The following is a 10,769-nucleotide window of genomic DNA, read 5'->3' as shown; positions in this document are numbered from 1 at the left end:
TCTGTCATATCCTGCTGATCAAAGGTGCCCCGGGTCCCTTACTCTACCCTTTTCCCTACAAATCCTGTTGTAATGAATGTAGTTTCTTAAAAAAACCTCTTTTTTCCTCTGACACTTGTAAATTACCTTAGGAAATCTTATTTATTTATTTATTTATTTATTTATTTATTTATTTATTTTTGAGACAGTGTCTCACCACATAGTTCTGGTGGCCATGAATTCCCTATGTAGATCAGGCTGGCGTCAAACTTACAGAGGTCTGGCTGCCTCTGCCTTCTGAGTTCAGAGATTAAGAGCCTAGGCCTTGCTTTCATTTTATCCATAAACAATTCACTTGTGTGCAAAACAAAACATTAATTTTTTAACAGTTTTCTTTTTTTTTCTTTTTTTTTCAGAGCTGGGGACTGAACCCAGGGCCTTGTGCTCGCTAGGCAAGCACTCTACCGCTGAGCTAAATCCCCAACCCCAAAACATTAATTTTTATATGGTGTGTGTGTGTGTGTGTGTGTGTTTGTGTGTGTGTGTGTGTGTGTGTGTGTGTGTGTGTGTACTGTGGAATGCATGTGGAGGTCAGAGGACAATCTTATGATGGCATTTTCTTCTTTATGTGAATTCTGGGGATCAAACTCTGGTATAAGACTTGGCAGCAAATGTTACCCACCAGACCATCTTGCTAGACCAAGGAACAGGTTTTTAGGCTTAGTGAATAATAAACCAATTGCAAGAAAAATGGCAACGCCTTCTATTCTGCTTCACAATTTCTTTGGTGAAAGTGACTGTGGGCAGAGCCTGTTTGGAAGCCGTCTTGTTGTATTTATTAACTTAAGCTTGTATTTAGGTTTTATTTGTATACATGAACAACAAGACACGTCTAAGAACGTTCATTGAAGCACTGTTTATAATCTAGAAACATCAGCAATGGTTAATAGGAAATGATTAACGAGTGGCTCATTCCTTTCACAAAATGCTCTGAAGCTGGTGAAAATAATATAATTCCTCCATGTTTCCTCAGGGAAGGCCAGCAGAACACACTCGTGAGCACGGCATAAAGTTTGATATCACATGTTACTGTTGAATCCAACTGTTGTTCCTAACACCTCATGCACTTGGGCCTTGGTGCCCTGTTGGTGGCATTATAGAGAAGGCAGGAGGTCATGAGGATGCTAACTTATGAGTGAATGAATCCACTGATGAAGGTGTCAGGGGTGGGGGAGGTTGAAGGGAACAGGTCGCTGGTGCACGAAACTGAAGGTACATTTAGTCCCTGGACTCCTCTTCTCTCTTGGCTCCCACCATGTGCTTTCTTCCATGGTGTCTAGCTTTGTCTGGGGACCATGGGACAAACCTCTGAAACCATGAACTAAAACAGAGCCTTCCTGCTTTCATTTATTTTTTTCAGGAATTTTTAAAAGATTGCTCAAACATGCGTAGATGCTCCCAGTGGACAGGGTATTTTGGGAAACCAGAGTGGAGTTTTTCTTTAGAGACTTTTCTAATAACTAGGATTCTTTATTTATGTAATTACTTAACTAATTAATTCTTATTTTTTTGAGACAGAGTCTCACACTGTCACCCAGCCTGTTTTGGAACTCACTAAGCTTAGGCTATCCTTGAGCTCTCGGCAATCCTCCTGCCTCCTCTTCCTCCTGAGTGATGAAGATATAGAAGTCAGCCACCATGCTTGGCTCTTAGTAAATTAAAAAAATGGTTTGAATTATGTTTAAACCCAAACAGTATCTAAATGACTTTGATGGGCACACATGCTTGGACATAATTATGATATTTATTGTTGTGTAAACAAATGACTTCATAGTTCGATAGCTTTAAGCAGCACCCACGTTGTCTGCTGCGCTGTGTGTGGGTCAGCCATACAGACCAGTCTTGCCTACGTCCCCAGTTTTAGAATCTATCAAGAGGCTGCAACCAAGTGTTTAGCTAGCTAGGGTGGTCATATAATTTTGAGTCGAGATTGGAGAAATTTCTGCTTCTAACTTTCCATACACAGTTGTTGACAGGGGCCGGTGTCCTTTATAGGCCGTTGAACTGAGGCCTCCCAATGGATAGGGTTTCTTAATGACTATTGACTGGAGGTCCTCCTCAGTTCCTCACTGTGTGAATCTTTCTAATAAGGCACTGGCTTCACTGAAGCACATACACTAGAACTACACACACACACACACACACACACACACACACACACACACACACCCAGAGAGAGAGAGAGAGAGAGAGAGAGACAGAGACAGAGACAGAGACAGAGAAACAGAGAGAGACAGAGACAGAGACTAGAGACAGAGAGACCAGAGAGAGTGGGGGGAGGGGAGGGAGAGAGAAGAGAGAGAGAGAGAGAGAGAGAGAGAGAGAGAGAGAGAGAGAGAGAGAGATCATCCTCAAGATAGAAGCCCCCAGTGAACGGTAACCTCACAATGGACTTCCTTTAGCTTTGTCAAATTCATGAGAAGCAAAACACCAAGTCTAGCTGACGCCCAAGGAGAAGGTTGTGAGTGTGGAGTAACAGGAGTGGGCATCATGAGGAGCCGTACGTATCAGACTGTTTGCTACAGAAGCCAGAAGCTTAGGTAATTGAGAAGAAGATGCACTTTCAATCTTCCTTGTGTTAGAATTACTTGTGGCCAGCCTCTTCCTCAGTTCTGTTTGCTCCCACCCAGTTTCTGTTTCAGTTCGATTTGGTGCATAAATCAATTAAAAATCTAATGTTGTGAAAAGTACTAATTGTACAATTATTGTTCATGAGTGGGTGGTTGACTGGCTGTTGTACAGGCAGCTGGGTTGCCTGACTGGTCTGTACTGGCCACCCTCACAGGTCTGGTGTTTGCCATGCTGGTTGCTCTATGGGGCATCAGTAGGACAACTGTTTCCTTTGTGCGGTCTTCCATATACCAGGGAGCTAGCCTGGGCTCTGGCACATGACATATACCAGGAAGCTAGCCTGGGCTCTGGCACGTGACATATACCAGGAAGCTAGCCTGGGCTCTGGCACGTGACATATACCAGGAAGCTAGCCTGGGCTCTGGCACGTGACATATACCAGGAAGCTAGCCTGGGCTCTGGCACATGACATAACATGAAGGGAAATTTCACTGGTCAAAGTGTATCACGTGGCCACAGTCTATATTGTAATTTGTGACCAATGTGAGAAACAGCCATGGAAAGAAACCTGTATTCTTTTAATAAGTCAAAATGGAGAATGCTATGGGGGATTTTTCAATGTGTTGCACATTAACTGCTAAGTGATAAATGCCTTCTAGAAATGACTATCAGACGACTTCTTTTCTTGATAAATGGTAACCTATTTTTCTGCATAAGGCAACAAGAAGTGGATCTGTCACTTCTTCTGTTTGAGGATTAGGGAGGAGTTGAATGCCAGAGTTAAAAAAGTAAACTTTAGGCTTTCTGCTCCTCTCTGTTCCAGAGACAGCCACATCTTCTTGTGCTGTGCCAGACTTGTTCCTTAGACAAATGGTGAAGGTGGGTGTGAGTGGATTTGGCTGTATTGGGTGCCTGGTGACCAGGGCTGCTTTCTCTGCATCTGACAAAGTGGAGATTGATGCCATCAACGACCCCTTCATTGACCTCAACTACATGGTCTACATGTTACAGTATGTCTCTACCCATGGCAAGTTCAATGGCACAGTCAAGGCTGAGAAGGGAAGCTTGTCATCAATTGGAAGCCTGTCACCATCTTCCAGGATCGAGATCCCACTAACATCAAATGGGGGTGATGTTGGTGCTGAGTATGTCGTGGAGTCTACTGGTGTCTTCACCACCATGGAGAAGGCTGGGACTCACCTGAAGGGTGGGGCCAAAAGTGTCATCACCATCACCTCTGCCCCCATGTTTGTGGTGTGAACCACAAGAAATATGACAACACGCTCAAGATTGTCAGCAATGAATCTTGCACCACCAACTGCCACTGCCACTCAGAAGACTGTGGATGGCCCCTCTGGAAAGCTGTGGATTGATGGCCATGGGGCTGCCCAGAACATCATCTCTGCATTCACTGGTATGCCAGGGATGTGGTAAAGGTCATCCCAGAGAAGAAAGGGAAGCTCACCAGCATGGCCTTTCGTGTTCATACCCCCAATGTATCTGTTGTGGATCTGACAAGCCACCAGGAGATCCATACCACACATGATGATATCAAGAAGGTGGTGAAGCAGGCATCTGAGGGTCCACTAACGGGCATTCTGGGCTACACTGAGGACCAGGTTGTCTCCTGGGACTTCAACAGCAACTCCCACTCTTCCACCTTTGATGCTGGGGCTGGCATTGCTCTCAATGACAACTTTGTAAAGCTCATTTTGTGGTATGACAATGACTATGGCTATAGCAACAGGGTGGTGGACTTCATGGCCTAAGAAGTAAGAAACCCTGGACCACCCACCCCAGCCCAGCAAGGACACTGAGAGCAAGAGAAAGACCCTCAGTTGCTGAGGAGTTCCTGTCCCAACTCTATCCCCAACACTGAGCATCTCCCTCACAATTTCCATCACAGACCCCCATAATAACAGGAGGGGCCTAGGGAGCCCTCACTACTCTCTTGAATACCATCAATAAAGTTCACTGCACCCTCCCCCCAAATAAAATTTAGTATGTTGTTATAGAAGGTTTTTTCTTTCTCTTCCCCATCCCTTCTCTCTAAGACATGGTCTCTCTATGTAGTCTTGGCTATCCTACAATTCAATTTGTAGACTGGGCTGTTCTTGAAACTCACAAAGATATGCTTCTTCTGCCCCCTAATCTTAAACTTGTTGTAGTATTCTCTCTCTCTCTCTCTCTCTCTCTCTCTCTCTCTCTCCTCTCTCTCCCCTCTCTTGAATGACTTTTTCCTGTCTATATGATTTTAACTTTTGGTAAGTGTTGGGGGTTGAGGTGACAAGAACACAAATCCACACTGGTTGAATTCTTCTGCTGTGGGCGAGCAGGAGCTTATATAACCCCTACACGGTGGATAGGCCCAGGCAGTCTGCTAAGTGATGCTGGTTTCAACACAGGGTCAGCTGGAATTAACCTTGTAGCTAGGGTTGATCTTGGACTTGGGTCAGTATTCCTGCTCTGCCACCTCGGTGCGTGGACTCCAGGCGTACACTGGTCATCGATCTTTAAAGTCCCTTGCATTGGGTGGTGTTCATCTCTTTTCCTCTCTCACTTACACATCTTATGCTCTCTGAGTTATTCCAGCTCATTTAACATCGGAACAGCTTAGTATAGAAGAAAGTGACAATTCAGGTTCGAGTCAATGTGGATGACGATTTTCTCAAATGTCTTGTGTTTGGCAAGAGTTCATGTCATGTTTCTGAAACCCAGGTGCCCAGTGTTTCCAGAACCTAAAACATGTGCTGTTGATTTTCCAGTGGGACACTGTCATGGTACAAATCATAGTACCCATGTGACACCATGTGAAAGACTGACAACCTTTATGAACTGATTTATGAGATGCTCTAGTCTTGATGTATTTCTAAAGTAACATAGACACCAATAGCTACCATGGAATGGACTCTCTAGCATTCTTAACTTTGGCCAAACTGGACCTTGAGGTGACCACAGCCTTCAACTTTTAGTCACTATAGTCATTTGAATGAAAACAGCCCCCCATGGCCTGCAGGGGGTTGCACTATTAGGTGTGGCCTTGTTGGAGGAAATGCTACTGTGGGCAGGGTTTGAGGTTTCGGAAGCTGGTTTTGAGGTTGCCTTTGGATCTGGATGAGGAATCCTCAACCTTCTCTCCTGCGCCATGTCTGCCTCCTTGCCTCTGCGCTTCCTGCTGTGATGATAATGGACTAAATCTCTGTGAGCCAGCCTTAATTAAAGAATTTTTTTTATAATTTCTTATGGTCATGGTACCAGTTCACAGCAATAGAACCCTAAGTAAGGATAGATACTCTCTTGACATTCTGCTGTTTAGATTGGCTGATTCATTATACACACACACACACACACACACACACACACACACACACACAGAGACATATATAATATATATACATATATAATGGTATATATAATGACATATATAATGACACATATATATAACGACATATATAATGACATATATATATAATGACATATATATAAATATATATATATATATATGTATATACTTTGGGTGAGAACTGAATATGAAGACCTGCTGTAAAATATAGACACCCTAGGGACTTATTATATCAACTTACTCTTTGCTGCTGTAGAGAGGCATAGGCACTGTTGGACTAAAGGGTTGGGGTGGGTACCAAGCCCATCCTTCTTTGCCTCTTCCTAACCCTGTTACTCCTCTATGGCTTTGGTAGCTTCAACATTTTAATAGGTTGCCTATCTATCTATCTATCTATCTATCTATCTATCTATCTATCTATCTCATGTGTGGAGGCCAGAGGGCAATTTATGGGAGTTGGGTCTCTCCTTCTGTCATATGGTTACAGGAATTGAAATCAGGTCATCAGATCAGGTTTGGTGACACTTGCTGGCCTTTTGTTTCCTATTCTTCACACACACACACACACACACACACACACACACACACACACGGCATATATATACATATATATACATATACATATATATATATATATATATATATATATATGCAAAACCACTTACACACATAAGCCAAAATATATAAATCTTTAAAAATGCACAGTGTGGATCTTCCTGACCACATGGCTGCTGCGGAAACCCCATGGATTCCTGAACAATGAAGAAACAAGTGCTCCATAGCCAAGTGCATCCCCATGGCAGGTCTCAATGCAGAGCTTCCAACAAGGGAATGCTGGCACAGGGTTGAGTGCAATGAGCTGATGAGGTGGGTGAGGCAGGGCGTCCCATGATCTCAGCACACACCCACAGTCTTGCACTCAGAGTTTTCTGGTACCAAAATGAACAGAATCCACACTGGGGAACACAGGATTGGAGGGGGGTCTCTGGTTTGGAGTCCTGAGGTTTAATTAAAGTGTGGATGCTGGGGCCTTTCCCAAGAAACCAAGGCTGCTGAGCTGTCTGCTGTGAAAGGACATCTTTGTGAGTACCTCCTTCTCCAAGCCCTTGGCATTGGTGCAGTCTTCTGCCTGTACTGTGTGACAACAGTCGCTGTCATTCTACAAGCACGTCCTCTGTGTTCCCTTAATCATGCTGGTTATTCTCCATGCTGAGGCCCTGTGCCCTGCCTGTGACCTCTGCTAACAGTTCTGGATAGCTCCTCCTCATCTCTCCACATCCCTCTGCACAGACATTGTCTCTGCAACCACCTTTTGGAAAAACTTAACCATTCTCCAATGCTCCTGATTCCTACCAGACATCTTCTCTAGCTATACGCCCACCAGGATGTAAGGGCTACAAGTTATGTGTGAGCGAGGGAGGAAAAGGTAGGAAAGATAGATTAGATGACAGATAGATGATAGATAGATAGATAGATGATAGATAGATAGATAGATAGAGAGAAAAGAGAGGAGGGGAAGGCATAGGAGGGGAGGAGGGAGAGGAAGAAGGGGAGAGAGATTAATTAATGAACAATAGGTGCTTCATCCATTAGAGCTGTTGACCGAGAGAATAAATAAATGGATTATAAATGAGCAAACATAAAAACAACTAGAAAATGTAGGGAGAACCAGCGCTTTGAAGCACAATTGCAGTAGAAGAGGGTTAGGCGCACTGGCTGCTCTCATAGAAGAACTAGTTTTGGTTCCCGGCACACACGTGGCAGCTCTAGTTCTAGGGAATCCATTACCTTCTTCTGGCCTCTGGGCACCAGGCATGCATGTGGCACACAGGCATATGCACACACGTGTGTGTGTGTGTGTGTGTGTGTGTATGTGTGTGCATGTGTGTGTATGTGTTTAAGTGTGTGTATATGTTTGTGTGTGTGTTGTATGCAAATACGTACATGGGCTATGCATGCAGAGGCCAGAGGCTTCATGGAGCTTCCTCTATCACTGTCCACCTTATTAACTTTTCGAGACAGAGTCTCTTCTCCGGGTGCTGGGGTTCTGGACTCAGGTCCCCTTGCTTTCAGCAAGCATTCTTACACACCGAGCTGTCTTCCCAGTCACATATAGTGTTTTTTAAAACTTAACAAAAGTGACTCTCAAGTCATTTGAAAGGACAAATGTGAGAGAAGCCAAGGGATCTATAAAAAGAACATTGAGGAGGGTCATCCCAGTTTTAATGACACCGATTATAAAACTAAACTAATGAGAACAGTGTCCCTCTTGTGCCACAGTGCTGTGAGGCAAGGAGTTAGGGAAGAGATACACGAGCTGGGCTGCTCTCTGTGAAGGGCTTCCCACATACTGCTTTCTTGCTTCTTGCAATGTCACTGGGAATGCTAGAGCATCATGACTTCAGGACTCGTCTATTGTAGACAAATGAATGAGGTTGTGGCAGTCTCTACCCAGCCCAAAGCTGCCCAGACAGCACACTGCAGCCCCAGATTCTGAGCCCAGACCCAGCACCAGTCTTCAGACTCAGCCCTTCCACTCCATGTGAAGAAAAGAGGAACAGCTCCTGGGTAAATATTTGGAAAACACATCACATAATTTGTGATTTAATTGTGAAAGGAGAAGATGCAGCAAACACCTTGATGTCCCTCCCCTCAAAGTCATTTATAACAAAATCCAAAAGCCACATGAAGGTTGCTTTCCGTTTTCAAACGTCTGTATGTAGATGTCTTAAAGTTAGACACAACTAGAAATCGGAGAGCTGGCCCATGCTAAAATACACGTGACGTGAGCACAGGTACAGTGGTATATTCCTGTAATCCTAGTGCTTGGGAGGCTGAGACAGGAGGATTGATAATCTGGGGCCAGCCTAGCTACATAGTGAGTCCCAGGCCAGCTTGGACTATAAACAAGGAGAACTTGACCATTCAAACAGACGAGCTGGACTGGGCTGGAAGTGTAGCTCAGTTGGAAGAGTGCTTGCCCAGGATATGCAAAACCATGAGCTTTCTCCTTAACCTCTCTCCTTAGCCAGGTAAAGTAGTGAATGTTATTAATCTTAATGCCCTGGGAGGTGGACGAAGGATGATCAGAAATTCAAGGTCGTTTCAGCTGCATCACAAGTTCCAGGTCAGCTTAGGACAAATAAGATCCTGCCTCAAAAATCAAACCCAACCCAACCCAAAACCCCAAACAAAGCAAAATGCCCTCAGATAACAAACCGGAATCCCCAAGCCCCACAAATATGTGGTAGGATATTTAAATAATATGAAAAAAATATTTTGAGTGTGGGTGAAAGGAGGTGTTTGTGGAGTGCATGCATAATGTGATACCGTTTCTGCAAAATGTTTTTATATGCATCTGGATCCTAGAAGAAAACCCCTGTCATTGTGTCATAGGCATGCAAAGCAGGCTCTCAGGGATGGATTCAGCTACCCATGTCCACTGTTGTGAGCTAGCCTGTCACCAGTAGCAAGCAGAAATGGCATGCAGATTCTTTGCATGGATAGATGCCAAGGTCTTCCGGCCACGAGGGGTGCTTAACCTGTCTCTGCAATCAACCAGCCCAAATGACAGCCCGACTTTGCGCCAAATTCCCACAGGATTCTAGATCGTCCTTGCTCGATATGAGTGAGGTCAAACCACGCAAAAGAAGCCTTTTAGACTCTTTTTTTTTGGGGGGGGTGTTTCTTTTTACAGCTCTGTGAATGAGGACCTTATTTCTTATCTGGCTGCAGTGCAGAGGGGAAGCCATTCTCTCAGCTGTCTTCGTTTTGTGATGGATGCAGTGGTCCACACACGAGCTCCTTTTTAGTGTCTGGAGTCTCAGAGGGTTAGGAAGGATGCTGAGGGGGAGGGGATGCAAGAGCGTGGTGGACGCTGGATGGCAGGCCGCTTTGAAGGGCGAAGAGGGGCTGGAAGGCCAGAGGTGCTGGAAAATGACAGTACTCAGGTCCCACCACGTTAACTGTTCCTATGCTCCCCCGCCCCGCCCCCTGCCTCCCGTGTGAGTAGCACTCGCGGTTTTGTGTTCTGATTATTTAATAGGAGTCAGCCTGCCCAGTTAAACTACATGAAGGATACATTAAGGTTTCATCTCCTCATACGCAGCACTTTGTACTCAGCGTGGCGTTGGGGAGGGAGCCTTGACTTGGGGATTCCCCAGATCTTCCTGGAATCTTCTGTGTAACTCTGGGGAAGGCTTTTACGCTTTTTTAAACTTTCTTTCATCATCTATAAAATGTGTCTAATGACAGTCAGCCAATGTGATCTTTAATAAGACCAAGGACGTGACAGCACTAGCCCAGAGCCTGGCCCATGGGAGTTTCTCACCAACTGGGGACTGAAGACTTGACCTAGTGACTCCTTGGGTGGGGCTGACGCCTCTGGGTGAGTGGAGAGGATGCCTCCTGGCAGTAATCAAGATCCGCCACGAGGAGGAGCTCGAGCTCCATGATTGATTGTTTTCACGGCCATTTCCCAAGCTTGGCTGAGGGATTCAACCCCTGCAACATTTAATTTATTACTTAAGAATCAGTGCCCGGCCTGCCCTGCCCTGCCCTGGCATTCTTTTTTTTCTTTCTGCCTAGTTCCTTTTGGGGCACCTAAGTCTTGTTAGTTGGTTACCTAAAGCTTGGCTTATATCCGTGCACATGGCATACACTTGACTGACAGCCAACGTGCATCTCATCTGTTACAAGCTACAGGAAAAGTGAAGCAGACCCAGGTTCATTAGCGATCAAGGAAGACATTTGTGTTCCCAAGTGTGCTGGGATACTTCTTTCCTGTCTCCTGGGATACATTCTTGGGTCTTATCCC

Source organism: Rattus norvegicus, chromosome 5 (genome assembly GCF_036323735.1).
Source record: "Rattus norvegicus strain BN/NHsdMcwi chromosome 5, GRCr8, whole genome shotgun sequence".
NCBI lineage: Eukaryota > Metazoa > Chordata > Mammalia > Rodentia > Muridae > Rattus > Rattus norvegicus.
Note: the sequence above shows the minus strand (reverse complement) of the source record.